General features: G+C 45.3%; 1 protein-coding gene across 2 annotated transcripts in view; it reads left to right on the top strand.

Moving 5' to 3' along the window:
• MED27 (mediator complex subunit 27) overlaps positions 1-17248 on the top strand; it is a 390553-nt gene that overhangs the window by 313251 nt on the left and 60054 nt on the right. The gene's annotated exons all lie outside the window — the stretch shown is intronic.

Here is a 17248-nt window from a genome sequence, read left to right as displayed (position 1 = left end):
AGCAGGCAATGTATGGGGGGGGGGCAGCTCCACAGATTGTGATCGGTTTCAGGCTGAAATCGATTCACAATCTGTTTGCAGTAAAGGAGGTGGCCATATGATCCCTCTCTGATCAGATTCGATCAGAGAGCGATCTATGAAATCTATTCACAATCTGTTTGCAGTAAAGGAGGTGGCCATATGATCCCTCTCTGATCAGATTCGATCAGAGAGCGATCTATGAAATCTATTCACAATCTGTTTGCAGTAAAGGAGGTGGCCATATGATCCCTCTCTGATCAGATTCGATCAGAGAGCGATCTATGAAATCTATTCACAATCTGTTTGCAGGAAAGGAGGTGGCCATATGATCCCTCTCTGATCAGATTCGATCAGAGAGCGATCTATCTGTTGTTAGAATCTGATGGCAAATCGACCAGTGTATGGCCACCTTTAGAGAGTTTATCAAGAATAGTGGATCAGCAGAAAGTGGTTCGGAAGGCATGAAAGTGGACTGGGATGTCTAGCAGAAGAGTGAGGCAGCTCAGCAGTAGAAGAGCAGGAAGTTGGTTGGAAGATGTTGAGTTGGAGAGTAGCAGACGTAGTATGAAGCAGGGCAGCAGTAGCCAAGCAAGAACTTGCTGAGGAGACATTGGGGGTGGTGGGTTGGAGAGTAGCAGATGTAATGCACAGCAAGGCAGGAGTAGTCACTATCCTTGAGTTTATCAAGAATAGTGTAGGAGGACGACAGCATAAAGTAGCTGGGAAGGCATAAAACTGGAATTGGAATGTTTAGCAGAAGTAGAGTGAGGCAGGGCAGCAGTAGAAGAGCAGGAAGTTGGTTGGAAGACATGAAGGTTGTTAAAGAGTAGCAGCTGTAGCATGAAGCAGGGCAGCCGTGGCCAAGCAGGAACTTGCTGAGAAGACCTGAAGGTAGAGTTGGAAACGAGCAGATTTAGAGTGAGGCAGGGAAGGTGGAGTTCAGTGTTTAGCAGGAGCAGAATGGAGGGCATCCATCGCAAAATGCATTTAATCATTACAGTTACTTTAGAGCCCATACCTGCATATTGTTCTCCTTGTATAGACATTGGTCACAAGCTGCAACAACACTCTTCCCTCCCAGAGAGTATAATTCTTTGTGATTGGCTGTGGTAAGGATTAAGGTGGCCACTAATGATGCAATTTGCTTAACAACGGATTATGAACGATTTTTCGTATGAACAGTCGTAAATGATCGTTCGTGACCACTAATGGACAATCCTTCTAACCAGTCCGATCAGATTGATGGGATCAAACCAAATAAAATTTCAATAATCCGATTGGATTGGTGGCCACCTTTAGACTGAGAGTTCCTCTGAGGGAGAGTTAGTGACAGGACTATATGCTACATATAAGTGACTATAATAGCCACGAACCCCTTTATCCAACAGGCAGTAAAAAGGTCACTTGTTTTTGTTGGGGGGGAGGGTGAAGAGGCAGGAAGGATAAAATATGTAGGCTGGTTTTACAAGAAAGATTACACATGCTGGAAATGGTTACTGCATGCCCTTCAGCTCTTTACCGGTTTGCCTTTAAAGAAAACCTGAACTGAACATTAAAAGTCAAAATAAACATACACAAGTTATACTTACCTCCTGTTTAGTCTACTCCTCAATCTATTTTTCCTCTCCTGTGTCCTGTTTGTCCTCTGTGATCAATGGAATTCTCCGTCCTCCATTTTGAAAATGGCTATTGCCCCATAACAGCTTCCTGGTCAGCACACTGTTAAACTGTAACATCGCCCACTTGAGCCATAGGGAAACATGGACACATCCGTTCTCCTCTCAGCTGTAACTGACAGCAACTGATATATAACTGACAGCAACTGGTGTATTTCAGTTCTGACAAAATGTTGTCAGAACTGGAAGGGATCACTGTAAGAAGAAAATTGTGAGCTTCTGAGAGGAACTGATGGCAAGGTAACTATGTAATGTTCATTTGAAGTTACCTCATGTGTCTATTTTAAATTTTACTCAGTACAGGTTCTCTTTAAATAAAACTTCACGTTTCCTTTAAATAATGTCCAGACATATTTTTTTTCATGCCATTTCAGCTCTGTAATAGAAGCATTGCTAAGTATTAATGTCAACCAATGCTTTCACTTAACCTTTAACAAGACTGAGAAGACATCTAGCATACTTAAATACAGTTACGGACAGACTTCATGTTCCCTTCGCCGTGCCCCCTCTAACAGTCTGCTGCGGCCTTCTGCCCGTCTGGCGTGTAGGTCTTCGTTGGCGACAGCAGTTGCTGGATCCAGAGGTCACGGCAAGCCACAGAAATCCATCTCACCGAGGTGTGTGTGATATTTGCAGAGCAGCGGGCGCAGTTTGCTCACCACCTCCTCCAGCTTGTGTTTTACTGCCACTCCGGGGTTACCTGGGGATAACGTCCCTAAATTTATTGACGAATCAAAGGCCAGACAAGAATAGATGAATATGTTTAAGGAAAAGAAGCCTGTTCTTGTCCACTGGAACACCGGTACCGCTAATAAATTAATTTGATTTTCACAGACCGCTGTGCTCAGGTAATTGGCTTTTAGAATTAACACCTTGAGAGCCTGTAATAGACTGCAGGCCAGCGCGGCCTACACACTTTGTGGGCGTTCAGAATCTGAGCTCTACAGCACACACAGGTAACGGGTATTTTGGCCCAGAGTGCAGTAATTGTAATAATTGGCATACTTGTGGTTTATTGGGAACCAAAGCCTCATCAGCACACTTAGGTTTAGTTGTATTAGATATTCTCCTTGTTTTAAAAATACAAGCACAGTGCTCCTGTTAACACTGCAAAAATGACTCATCACTAGACATACTGCCAACTGAGTTGCCTTTCTAAAACAGTTTATTAGCAATACAATGAAGAGAAACCGTAACATACAGAAGAATGCAGTACATTCAGTATACCCATTTTTATATTTAAAATATTCCAGTTTCAGCCTCAGAAACACTTCCTATAGCTATATATTTCTGTATATTGGTATGTAGCCTCACCCTCCCGCTGAAGCTTAACCTAGGTTTATTACTTGGAATTCTAAAGCTGCCCTTTCCCCCCACCATAGCATTCTGGGAGTCATCCATTTGAGCTGTATGGAAAGATGGACATTACCTTGCACATCAGTTGTCCTTTCAGTTATAACTGACAGAAACTGATCTAGAAGAAATGTGCCCTAAGGCTTCCAGTTCCGACTACATCTTGTCGGAGCTTGGAAGAAATTGTTGTTGGAAGAAAATGGTGAGCTTCTGAGAGGAAATGATGGCGAGATAAGTACCGATGTAATATTCATTTGCAAAGTACATGTGTTTATTTTAAATTTACCCAGTTCAGATAAGTGTCTCCTAATTTCATTTTTTTTATATGATCACTAACTCACTGTAGATAATATAGACACTGGTACATAATACAGAGTCTGTAGACAGAGTAATTACAGTGACCAATGTAACATGATAAACAATGTATAGCAAATTCCAAGACTCAAAAGTATGAGAGCCCTGCCCCTGTGAGCTTACAATCTGAAGGAATATGGAGGAAAGCATCACTAGTTGCTGGGAATGCTTAAATGAAACCTGTAATCTTGAAAAAAGAGGTTTAACTTACCTGGGGCCTCTTGTAGCCGTCCTGTCCTGCGCCAGCACTCAAAGATCCTCTGGTCCTCCACCGCGGCTCACTTTCCTTACCGCCGACTAACAAGTCGACTGTTACTGCGCAGCCCTAGCCGCGCGTGTCCTTGTTCACACTCCTGTGTCCGGGAGCATCCTGGGCAGGCCTTTCTTGGCGATAGGAGCGAGCCGCAGTGGCTGTCAACTGACAAAACAAAAGTGAACCGCGGCGGGGGACTGGAGGATCTTTAACCACTTGCCGACCGCACGCTTATACCGTGCGTCGGCAAAGTGGCAGCTGCAGGACCAGCGACGCAGTATTGCGTCGCCAGCTGCAGGCTGATTAATCAGGAAGCAGCCGCTCGCGCGAGCGGCTGCTTCCTGTCAAATCACGGCGGGGGGCTCCGTGAATAGCCTGCGGGCCGCCGATGGCGGCTCGCAGGCTAAATGTAAACACAAGCAGAAATAATCCGCTTTGTTTACATTGTACGGCGCTGCTGCGCAGCAGCGCCGTAAGGCAGATCGGCGATCCCCGGCCAATCAGCGGCCGGGGATCGCCGCCATGTGACAGGGGACAGCCTGTCACTGGCTGCACAGGACGGATAGCGTCCTGTGCAGCCTCGATCGCCGGGGGGGAGCAGGTAGGAGAGGGAGGGGGGAATTTCGCCACGGAGGGGGGCTTTGAGGTGCCCCCCCGCAACACCCAGGCAGGCAGGAGAGATCAGACCCCCCCTGCACATCATCCCCATAGGGGGGAAAAAAGGGGGGCAATCTGATCTTTCTGCCTGCAACCTGATCTGTGCTGGGGGCTGCACAGCCCACCCAGCACAGATCACTCAAAACAGCGCTGGTCCTAAAGGGGGGGTAAAGGGTGGGTCATCAAGTGGTTAAGTACTGGCGCAGCACAGGACAGCTGTAAGAGCCCCCAGGTAAGTTAAACCCCCCCCCCCCCCCGCTTCCTGTTTACAGGTTTCCTTTAAAGGAAACCTCAAGTAAATCGTGCCTTCCCATGATATATTTACCCGGGCCTTCCTTTCAGCCCTTTGCAGCTGACCTGTCCCACACTGCATCTCCGTTCGCAGCTGCCGGCCGGGGTCCCCGCTGATGCAGAGGCTGACCTCAAGGTCATCCTTACTGTGCCTGGGTGCAGCGCTGCTGTCAATCAAGCCCACATTGGCCACAATGTACTGCGCCTGCACAGTATGCCGTGGACAACATGGACTTGACAGCGGCACTCGCGCAATGGAGGAGGTTGGCCTCTGCATTGGCGGTTACGGTTAGACTAGTCAGCGTGGGACAGGTCAGCTGCAAGGGGCTGCAGGAAGCTCCGGGTAAGTATATCATGGGGAGGCACATTTGCTTGATGCTTCCTTTAAGATGCCCACATACACACTCTTATCACATTGGTTGTGTACAAAATAATTTAACAGGTGCTACCTGGCACCAAAATTTCCCCACGGAGGAAAAAACACGCAAAAAATAATCGGACGTCGACTGGCGCCCGAATCTCCCTTTTGGCTCTGGCTTGCCGATATTTTCAATTAAAGAGAACCCGAGGTGGGTTTGAAGAATATTATCTGCATACAGAGGATGGATCTGCCTATACAGCCCAGCCTCTGTTGCTATCCCAAACCCCCCTAAGGTCCCCCTGCACTCTGCAATCCCTCATAAATCACAGCCACGCTGCTGACAAACAGCTTGTCAGAGCTGGCTATGTTTATCTCTATAGTGTCAGTCTGCTGCTCTCCCCCGCCTCCTGCAGAACTCCAGTCCCCGCCTGCATCCCTTCCCTCCCTGCTGATTGGAGGGAAGGGACGGGGGCAGGGACCGGAGCTATGCAGGAGGCGGGGGAGCAGCTGAGACTGACACTACAGATGTAAACACAGCCTCACAGCATGGCTGTGATTTATGAGGGATTGCAGAGTGCAGGGGGACCTTAGGGGGGTTTGGAATAGCAAGAGGCTGGGCTGTATAGGCAGATCCAGCCTCTGTATGCAGATAACATTCTTTAAACACACCTCGGGTTCTCTTTAAAGCCTATGGGGGCTCCCAATTTTGTCCAGAAAACGCATGCACCCAATTTGTCTGATACCGTCATAGACTCCTGGCTGGGGCTTCTGCATTCTGCATCCTTGTAGATTGGCTCATAGCTGACTGACTGTCTTCTCATGCTCTTGATAACAGATTGGTCTGGAAAGGCCTAAAAACAAAGAGCATTCCCTTCCAGACTTTTACTAGTTGTGAATTACAGATTTTCTTTACTGCCTTGAACATCTGCAAATGTAAAGTGTTTTTTTTTTATATGAGCATATGCATCTTTGCCTCATTGTAACTAAGCCTGCGAGGCTTATCGACTTTGCTGTCAAGACTTAACCTGCGCTTTGCTGTGTCAGCAAGGGAAGGGGTTAAGGATTTGATTGCCACAAAGCTTAACCTGCACCTTCCCACCGGGAGCGAGAGGTTTACGCCAGTGGTTGATGGCATTGCACGGCTCTGTCCACGCTGCTGGCTGTATGGGAAGGCATTTAGTATGGGAATCAGGTGCGCTGACTGATTATAGCTCGCGCCGTGCTCTTTCACACCCAAAGGCCACATTCTAATGAGCGCTGGGTGCTGCAGCATGTGTAATTAGCATGCAGATGTTTTACCTCGCCCTGCTGTATTAAGCAAGGTGCCATTATTGTGGAATAAAAAGTCTGCAGTGAGCGGTGACATCAGCGCTGGGGGGGGGGGGACATTGCCTACACGTGCCATATGTCTTCATGTGGGGACGGAGAGGCGAAGAGCTGAGAATTCCATGAAGGGCAGTTGGATTGGCACTCATTCGAAATAAATTTTGCGATTTGTACATTCATTTTCTTTGGAACGATCTCTCTGGCCATCTGGCCGACTCACCTGTTTGCATTTGTCGGGAGAGAATGGGGGGGGGGGGGGGGGTTGCTGGTGCGGTAAACACCGGTAAAGTTGCCGTGTGCAAGGAGTGCAGGACAGTTTTACCATTGCTTGGGGGGGGGGGGGATCCCCCCCCACCACCGGCAGTTAACCCTTTAGCACCATGTGTTACTGTGGTAATGTACGCCTTACTATGGTGTTAACTATGCTAAGGGTTAACACCCAGTGCTTCCCCTGTGCTAGTAACTGTAATATTGCAGAGCGCTCCCCGCACACAACAGATTTACTAGAGTTTACAGCATCAGGCCCTAGATCTCTTCCATACCAAGATAAGACATGAGAAGTTAGCAAGGGGTAAGGATTCGGATGTTATCCCAGCAGTTCAGACGGTCATTGCGCCATTCTGTTGTATGCCTTGACAAAGGGGACCAGCAGTGGTCTGAAACAGTCATTGGTTCTGTAAATAGAAAGTATGGGTGTTGGACAAAATATAACTTATTATCTTCATGAGTGTGCAGACTGAATTACTGTGGATTATTTTGTTCTTGCACTTCTTAAAGGACAACTGAATAGAGAAGACTATGGAGGTTGCCATATTTATTTGCTTTTAAAAAATACGAATTGCCTGGCAGCCCTGCTGATCTATTTGGCTGCAGTAGTGTCTGAGTCATGCCAGAAACAAGCATGCAGCTAATCTTGTCAGATCTGACAATGTCAGAGACAATTGATCTGCTGCATGCTTGTTCAGGGGCTATGGCTAAAAGTATTAGAGGCAGAGAATCAGCCGGGCTGCCAGGCAACTGGTATTGTTTAAAAGGAAATAAACCTGGACCCATATGCAATTAACTTTCTTCTGAGTTCTCTCCATGGAGATCATGTTTTCATCTTCTCATTAAAATAGTTACTCAGCACTTTATACTTGAAAAAGTGGGTGAAAAGGTACTGCCAAAATTATTTTGAGGGTTTTCTTGCTTGCTGGTGGCTTCAAAGGCATTTTATTGGCAAGTTGTGAAAATCTCACCTAGGAGAAAGTCAGTTGCATATTGGCCATGGGGTTGTATGAAATTACCTTTGTTCCCCTCAGTTTTCTCCTAGGTGATCTTTTCATGCTTTGCCAAAAGCCTTTTAAACCAGCAGTAGGTAAAAAATGCTCAATGTTGATACTTTTTCACCTATTTTTGTGGTACTTTTTAATTTGTAAAGTTCTGAAAAATTACTTTAAAGAGAAGATGAACATGTTTCTCCTAGGAGAAAAGTCAGGAATGAAAGGTAATTGCACGTGGGCCATGGTTACCGGTATATACATCTGATCAGCCTCCCCATATGAAGCCAAGTAAAAGTTGGTGTTCACATTTGGCTTAATTTCTACAGAAGGAAGGCTCAGATGAGTTCCTCTCCCCAGCCTCCTCTTTCTCATCTAACCCCAGCAGGAGGGACCGTAGCAGTGGGGACAACCTTATCGAGAGTCTGTTTGCTTGTCCATCAACAGTAGCCACCCCATATTAAGGTCATGGACAGGTCACGATGGAAGAATGCAGATAGCATGCAGACTTGGGGCCTCCTTGGACTCCTGGGTATGAAAGTGGGAGCAGTAGCCTGAGCGGCCACAGTATACCATAGATTGCTTGCGGTACTCCGTTTTTTGGGGGGTTTTTTAGTGGCACAAGCATACCAGTTCTTTCTTATGGTTCTCATATTTTCTATAACTGATCACACAAGGGCAGTCCAGGCACTGCCTAAAATTAAGTCTAATATTTCATGACGGTTACTTGTAATAGTTCCGCCACATGGAAATGCTTAGCAACATTATTACTTTGTTCAAAAAGATGTGTGGCAATGAAACTGGTTACAGAATGCAGGACCACGGATTGAAGAACAGAGCTTACTTATTCAAATTGTACGTAGTGCTCTCGTCACTGCTCTTCACTGAGATTCGGCAAAGTCCGCTCATTGTTTAGCCTCGGCAAGCTCCTCAGAGAGGTTAGAGGTTTGTGCTGGTTTGTTCATCAGCTTCCTTAGTCTTTTAGAAGACTTCACCCTGAACTGGAGTTGATCAACATCTTGAAGACCAGAACATTTCTAGTTAGGTGAGCTCTGGTTCTCTTTCTCAGCTGTCCTCGTGCTTTTCACAAACCACGCTCGAGGTTTCTACTTAACCTCCAGGTCGCTGTCCAGCTGCTGAACATGAGCCTCCTGCTTCTCCAGATGCTTGTTCCCACTCTTCAAGTATGGAATAAGTAGTTTGAGCTGAGGAGGAGAGCCAAGCAGTGTACAGTCTCAGCTACAGGGACTTTATTTTTAAAATGCAGGAAGACTGGGGAAGCTTCTAAACCGTCCAGGGGCTTCCCTATGCTGAGGTAAGTATCTCTATATAACTTTATTTCCCTGACTACAGGTACCCTTTTAAAGCGGTATCGTCACCATAAAAATCAAATTTCAACAGCAACTGCTCTGAGTGTATTAAAGGGAACCTTAACTGAACAGGGGGTAAAGAGTTTCACTTACCTGGGGCTATTACCAGCCCCCTGCAGCAGTCCTGTGCCCTCGGCGCCGCTCTGGAATCCTCTGGTCCCCTGCTGTCACTTAGTTTCGTTTTTGACGACTCGCCAGTCGCCGACCGCCATGCGTATTATTGGACGCATTCACCAATGCAATTAGCGCTATTACAAAAATACGCGTTGCCGCATTCTGCACGCGTAGATATGCGGCAACGCATATTTTTGTACGCGTTGCGGTCCGCAATAGCGCTAATTGCATTGGTGAATGCGTCCAATAATACGCATGGCGGCCGGCGACTGGTGAGTCGTCAAAAACGAAACTAAGTGACAGCGGGGGACCAGAGGATTCCAGAGCGGTGCCGAGGGCACAGGACTGCTGCAGGGGGCTGGTAATAGCCCCAGGTAAGTGAAACTCTTTACCCCCCGTTCAGTTAAGGTTCCCTTTAAGTGATAAAGATGCTAAGCCTGCTTTTAAAACTTTTTCTGCTGTTATGATTTGGAGTTATCGCATACCTAAAGCGGAATATAACCCTGCATTTCAACTTTGCTCTAAAACATTATTTACAGTATATTATATGCAACCAGCATTTTTTTTACTAGACCAGCATTGGAAGGGTTACAGAGTTTTAAAGTTCCTGGAGATTTCTGCAGACGCATCCGAAGCTGAAATAGATACATTTATGTAAACAAAATGTATCTAAGTGTTGAATGTTACACACTTTGGCTGTCCTCCAGCTCAGTCAGAGAGAGTGAGTCACATTCAACACTTAGATACATTTATGTAAACAAAATGTATCTATTTCAGCTTCGGATGCGTCTGCAGAAATCTCCAGGAACTTTAAAACTCTGTGTAACCCTTCCAATGCTGGTCTAGTAAAAAAAAAAAAATGCTTTTTGCATATAATATACTGTAAATAATGTTTTAGAGCAAAGTTGAAATGCAGGGTTATATTCCGCTTTAAGGAAACACTGGCCCTTTAGTAGTCGTGCCAAAGAATTGCATGCTGGGGGTTCTTTTTATCTATAATCTTTTCCTCCTCTTCCCTTTATTTCCCTGCCAGCTTCCTATCTGAACCCTAATCCCCTAATGACTTGTGTTTACAAGCAAGGCTGAGGCGACTCAGCGATTGGAGGAGACAAGAAAAAAAGTAAAGGGCAGAAATGACATCACGAGTTAGCCTTAACTGTGGGCAAAAGACATGGCCCCCACCAGGAACAGAATTCTCGTCATTTACTATATAACATTCACTGAAATCAAAACGTGGACAGTACAATACATGTTTTGTAGGTAGATCAAGTATTTATCTACTTATGTGTTTTTTTCCCTGGCATAGTATGGCTGATCCTACTGCTTTAAGCTATATTCAGTAAAGTTCCTCTTTAAAGAGGACTTTAACTCTTGCACAGGACAGAAGGAAAACAGAGACATGCACCCTGTATGTATTTAGAGAGTTCAGCCTAATCCCCCCCGCCCCCCCCCCCCCCCATCTGTGACTAATCACAACTGTACTTTGATCTCTCAGCTGTCAGCTGGCTGTTTCAGCAGAGCAGCTAATTGGTAAACACAGGATGTTAACCCTATGTCTGCTTGCATGAAAGCAGGAAGTAGACAAACTGCAGATTTATTGCATAATTTGTATCAGCCGTAACAAAGATGTGTTTCTTTAAAAGATAAGCAACAGCGTAATATCCTTTAGAGCAGAGAGGAAGTCCTGAGTTGAGGTCCGCTTTAACAATCTATGCCTGTACTAAAACGAAAGAATAATGTAATGAGCAGTTTTTGGTCTGAAACCTACAAATCCGCCATGAGATTTTTTTTTTCTCCTTTTACATGATCTTCATTTGAATTACGTTTTATTGGTAAGGCCACACGTTTTATTTCACGAAAGTCTAAATATTCCCATATTCACAGCCTATCTGTCTCTTCAAAGGCCTTTCCTCTAAGCCTATCCTGCTAGATATATTGATTGTATGAAAGGGATTAGCGTGTGTGCGTGTGGCCATTTGTATGTTCACATCCAAGGCTTCTGGGAGTTCCAGCCGGCCACTTTCATTCGGTTGCATCTGATCTGTTTCTCTGCGAGCTGCTTTGAGGGTCTTTCAGCTTTTTGAACCCCTGCAATCGACACCTCCGTAGGACACAACCCTCTTCTCCGGGGCCCTGTAGTCTGCTGAAATAGAGCCGCTCTCGCCGGCTCATCCCCCGCTTGTAGCAGTTACAGAACCTAAGCGCCCTCATTGAATTCTCTTGTTAAGCAGCACCAGCGCCTGTTAAAACCACGGATTCATTAATTACCCCTCGTCAGCTAGGGAGCCACTGCTCTTCTCCAACCGAACCTCTGCAAGTGAAAAGCACAAAGCTATCAAAGCGGAGCTTCAAAGATCACCAGAGCCGTCTCTGGGGTAATTTCTGATCCTTGCTTCCCTACCACTTCAAAGACAAATGTAGAAGTTGCGTGGGAGAGGGGGGGCGGGGGGGTCTCCGGCAGGGAGGGGGTGGAATCTGATTTCTATAATAGGGGTTGGCACCGTCCCTGTTTGATATGAGATGCAAGGAAGGTTGTGATTTGTTATCGACTTTGAAATCATTCGGACGACCTTCAGAAAAATGGCATGGCGTCCTGCACTGCTAGTAAACGGTACAAGGATGCAGGGCTGGCTGGGAAGGGGGGTGTATTGGAGGGGGAAAGCTCATTATCGTACACAAGTTCTTCTTCTCTTATTTTTTTTTTTTTTTCTTTTTTGTTCTTTGCATTTGCTCATTAAAATTCATTTTTGTGGGAAGTTAGGGCAGGGAAGGAAAACAATAAACAGAAATCAAACCGTAGTTTTGATCTTGGTTCATATCTTTGAACCTGTCAAAATTAGCACTTCAGAAGAGCAAGAATTGTTAGGGGTAACCTTCAGCTGCTGAAGAACTACAGGACTCAGCATTACGTGTAAAAGCGGGTGAGTGGTGAAGAGAACGCAAATTCTTATTATTTTAATCATATTATAGGATTACTGCAGTTTGTGTTTTTTGTTGAATTTTGGGCAGTTTGATCTTTCGTGTGCTAAGTGTACCTCCCGCCATAGACATAGGACAGTTTTGGATTCCATGTATAAATCCAACAGCCTGGCATTATTAAAGAGGAACTGTAGTGGAACAAATGTAATGAATAAAATTGCATTTTATTTTTTTTTACAGTATCCATTTAAAAATTTAGTCAGTTTTTGCCCATTTTAAAATCTCTTCTTACCTTGATATACATTCTGAAATTTTATACACATGACAAGAACAAGTAGTTCCCTAAAAAAAAACGCACCACTCAGTCAATCATACATTCTGAAATTTGTCACAGGAGGCCACATCTTTAGTTCTGTCAGGTGTTCTCTCCGGAATGTTTGGTTACTGAAAGCTCTGAAGCCAACCCCGTCTCCCAGAATGCTCTGGGGAAAGAATTCCGCATAGCTAATCAGACTATACTCTAAACATCACTGGGAGGACGGGGCTAAATTCAGTATACAATATATTGGTATAGGAAGTGTTTTTGATGCAGACACCAGGAAAATTACCATAAGTGTATGTCCTGAATAATTTACTGCATTCTACTATGTTATTACAGCGCCTCTTTAAAGTACGGTAAATCTGATGCACGAGCATGCATTCTTGCGCACTCGCGCATGCGCAGTACGGAGCAGCCTGTCTTTGGAAGCACTCTGCTCACGAAGATTTCCGAAGCTTTCCACAGCGGCGGAAGTGAGCAGTCTCCTACCAATGAGCGAGAGACTGCTAACGGGATACAACGCTGGAATGCAGGCGCCATAGGAGGAACGAGAAGGCTCTGAGACCCAGAGCCTTCCCTCTCCTTAGGCGAGTATCTGTTTTTTCCTTATTTCACTTCAGACTTACTTTAAGGTGGATATTAGTCTATGCTTACATTTTTAGTTCCAGACACCAGTTGTTGCCTTCAATCCTTGAGAAAAGATCAGGTCAGAGATATGCATTGCAGTCTACAACTCTAAAGGCTCGTACACACATCCAACAAACTTCTGTTTTGCATGGCATTTTAGTAAGGGCCAGTGCCCACCTAAAAGTGCTTAGCGTAATCGCAAACGCTCAGCACTTTTAGAAGTGATTTTTCTAAGAGATTCTAGGCATGTGCCTAGCGATGTTTGGAGCGTTTTGGTGCAGGAATTTTTTATTTTTGCGTTAAAGTGGAGCTGTGAGTGTACAGGTTTTGTTTAAAAAAAGATTGGGAAATTGCTCTGTTCTATTGCTTTTCAGAGCGATTTTTCACTTTCCTTTACTTGACGTTGAGGCTGAATCGCCTCAGAAATGCGGCAGGACCCACGTTTGCGTTTTGGGAAAAATAACATCGCTCTGGTGTGAGCCATCCCATTTAAATACATTAGCCAAGCGCTTTTCAAAGTGCTAACGTTTTGAAAAGCGCTCAAACGCTCTAGGTTTGCACCAGCCCAAAGAGGTACTTTTGGTCCTTTTTAGCCACCTCCACACTCCTAGGATTTCTGGTTTACTATGAGCATGCTGGGAAATCTGTAACGAAGTAAAAAGTCAGATACTTCTCTGTAATGGCCTCAATTCACTAAGCAGTTTAGACTAGTCTACTGATGGTTTGGTCAGTTGCATCAAAGGGGAATTCACTATTAAATGTTTTAAGCCCAATCTACACGGTACGATTCTTTGTGCAATTCGATTACGATTCTATTTACGTTCCGATTAAATCCGACATGTCCGATCGGGATTCGATTCAATTCGATTTGCAAAACAATAGCAAATCGAATTGAATCGAATCTCAATCGGACATGTCTGATTTAATCAGATCGTAAATAGAATCCTAATCGAATCACACAAAGAATCCTATTGTGTAGATGGGGGCTTTAGACCTGATTTTAGACCAGGTCTAAACCATTTGGTAATTAGGTCGGTAAAGCAGGGGTAATTATTAAAAGATGCAATTCAAACAAGTAGCTATGACTGACATCCTTCTCCTGTGATGAGCTCTCCTCTGCATACAATTAAATTCCTGCATAATTAGTTCAAAAGGTTCCATCCTCACATATAAAATACTTCACAGAATTACTTTACCGACAAGAAATCAGCTGGTCTAATCTCTGTCAGAAAAAGTGGGCGTGGTTACTCCTTGTTTGCCTTTGTGAATTGTGTAATTACGGAATGCTAGACCAGGTCTAAAAACAGATCTAATGCTGGGTACACACGGCACGATTTTCTATGCGATAGATGCATCCGATTGATAAATTCCCTCATGTCCGATATTACTCCCGATCAATTCTGCGCTCAATTTCTCATGAAAGTGAATGAAAAGCGAAAAAAATAAAGTGCAGAATCGATTGGAGAAAAGGATCGGGTTGGAAAATCTCACGAAAATCGTGCCATGTACCCACCATAAAACATGGCACCAAACCATCAGACTGAAAACCATCTGTGGACTAGTCTAAACTGCTTAGGGCCCGTTCAGACTGCACGCGTTTCCAGCCGCGTTTTGGAAACGCGTGCAGGAGGCCGACACGCACTACATCAGACAGTGCATAGAGTGCACTGTCTGATGTTCACACTGCATGCGTTCCGGACCAGTGCTGTCCGGGAACGCATGCTGCACGCAGATTTAGCAAAAGCGCGCGGCTGTCCCATTCACTTTTCAGTGATGGGATCAGCCACGCAACGCATACAAACGCGGATGGCGTGCGTTCGTACGCGTTGCGTTCCGCATGCTTGGCCATCCGCGTTTGTAATGTGAACCGGCCCTTAGTGAATTGAGGCCAATGTTGAAAAAGGTGCTGTCCATGGTGCTGAACTTGTTTCCTGTGGAAGAAATACCAAGGTCCTTTCATTTCTGATAGAACAGAATCGTTTAAAAATGAAACGTGTAAGGTACAATTTTAACAATGCTTACTATTAGTAGAGGTTACAGTAACTACCACTCATTTACTGCATGTTATAATAAGACGCCTAGGGGCTTGTTAGTGCTGCTGTCCCAGAGCTTGCTTCTGTTGGGGGCTATGGTAGTGACTGAATGGAGTCTAAGAGTCAAGTTCTAATTCATATTTGGAAACTGACCATATAAGGCTAATACCACAGTAGAACACTTCCACTCTGGAATTGTCCATATAAATTCGCAGCTAGTAAGGGGTTTGAATATTTTTTTATTTTTTTTACTAGCTGAAAGTGATAGTAATGCAGTATTCAAATACCGTATTTACTCGCATATAAGCCGACCCGCATATAAGCCGACCCCCCAACTTTTCCCTGAAAAACCAGGGAAAAATGATTGACCCCCAAATAAGCCGGGGGTAGGAAATGCTGGATTGGTGCAGCCCCCCAGTGTGTCCCAGTATAGCTAGTATAGTGCCCAGTATAGGTAGGTAGTGCTCAGTATAGCCAGTATAGTGCTCAGTATAGCGCCCAGTATGGGTAGGTAGTGCCTCAGTTTAGCCAGTATAGTGCCCAGTTTAGCCAGTATAGTGCCCAGTTTAGCTAGTATAGTGCCCAGTTTAGCCAGTATAGTGCCCAGTTTAGCCAGTATAGTGCCCAGCATAGGTAGGTAGTGCTCCCCGCTCCCCCCGCGGCCGCCGCTGCTATTACCTGCTTAGGCAGCGGCCGCTTCCTAATCCGCGTTCCACTTCTGAACTTTCAGCGTGTATCACAGCAGCGCGCCCGGCGCTGCTGCTGTGACGATGCAGAGTGCAGGAAAGAGCGCGGCTCCCTATAGCGGCGATCTGTATCGCCGTTACCAAGGGAACCGCTCTTTCCTGCCCCCTGCATCGTCACAGCAGCAGCGCCGGGCGCGCTGCTGTGATACACGCTGAAAGTTCAGAAGAGGAACGCGGATTGGGAAGCGGCCGCTGCCTAAGCAGGTAATAGCAGGGGAGGGGGGGAGCGGGGCGCGGACCACCCACCACTAGACCACCAGGGAAGACTCGCATACAAGCCAACCCCCCAACTTTTGACCCCCCTTTTGGGGGTCAAAAATTCGGCTTGTATGCGAGTATATACGGTATATAAAAATTGTGCCATAAATATAAAAAAGAAAAAAAATTCACACAAGTAAAATTAATTTACTGAAGATAAAAATCTGTAAATACTGGAGTAAGTGATGCCACTGTAGTTTTTCTTCCCCCTACATGTCTGAGAAATGAATGTTCTTAACCACTTCATGCCATGAAGGGGTTAAAGGGACTCCAAGCACCTCTCATGGGCATGCCTTTAAGCCAGACGACTTCCAACAAAGTCGTGCTATGACCCCTTTGGTGGAGTGCAATGGCTATGCGTGTCACTTCCTCTTCCTGCTTCATTCAGTGATGCACTTCTCTAACAGAGAAGACAGGGGTGACCCGAAAGTTATGGCCAAGGTGGGAGCCACAATTTTTTTAAATGAAATTGAACTAAAACTACTTGACGATTCAGGCATCAAATGAAAGGAGAGCACAAGCTACAGAAAGGTATGCATCTTTAAGTACTTTGCAATACTGGTCGGAGTCTTAAAGACATACCCATGAGATGTGCTCGGAGTCCCTTTAAAGTAGATGTGTGCACGCTCCTGCAGCGCCCGTGCATGTACATTTCAACAGAATTTTAACATCCAATTTGCAAAATTGTTGCACAAGTAGGATGTGTATATATACGGCCATTTTCCAGGAAGTGCTTAAAGATGGTTATGCTGTTTTCAGCATGTCCAGGCTACAAAGTATGCAGAGCCAGATTTTTTTTTATCATGTGTAGCTTAATGTGGCAAACAAAATTAGACTGAAAGGAAGTTTCCTTAAAGGGAACCTGAAGCGAGTGGTGATATAGAGGCTGACTGCTTTAATTTTAAGCAATACCAGTTGCCTGGTAGTCCTGCTGATCCTCTGCCTCCTAATACTTTTAGCCGATGACCCCAAATAAGCATGTAGATCAGATGTGGCTGACAAACTTCTGACAAGGCTAGCTGCATGCTTGTTTCAGGTATGCGATTCAGGCACTACTGCAGCCAAATAGATCAGCAGGATGGCCAGTCAACTGGTATTGTTTAAAAGGCAATAAATATGGCAGCCTCCACATCCCTCTTGCGTATGGTTCCCTTTAGGTTTAACAGAATTTAAAGGATACGTCCAAGGAAAATGAAAAAACAAAAATCCACTTACCGGGGGCTTCCTCCAGCTCCTGGCAGCCGTCCTGTGCCCTGGCCACAGCTCCGGTGGCTGCTGGTCTCCTCTGCTGCAGATGTCGACATCGCCAGG

This window comes from Hyperolius riggenbachi, chromosome 8 (assembly GCF_040937935.1).
Source record: "Hyperolius riggenbachi isolate aHypRig1 chromosome 8, aHypRig1.pri, whole genome shotgun sequence".
NCBI lineage: Eukaryota > Metazoa > Chordata > Amphibia > Anura > Hyperoliidae > Hyperolius > Hyperolius riggenbachi.
The sequence above is the reverse complement of the archived record's forward strand: the minus strand, read 5'-3'. Positions and strand labels throughout refer to the sequence as shown.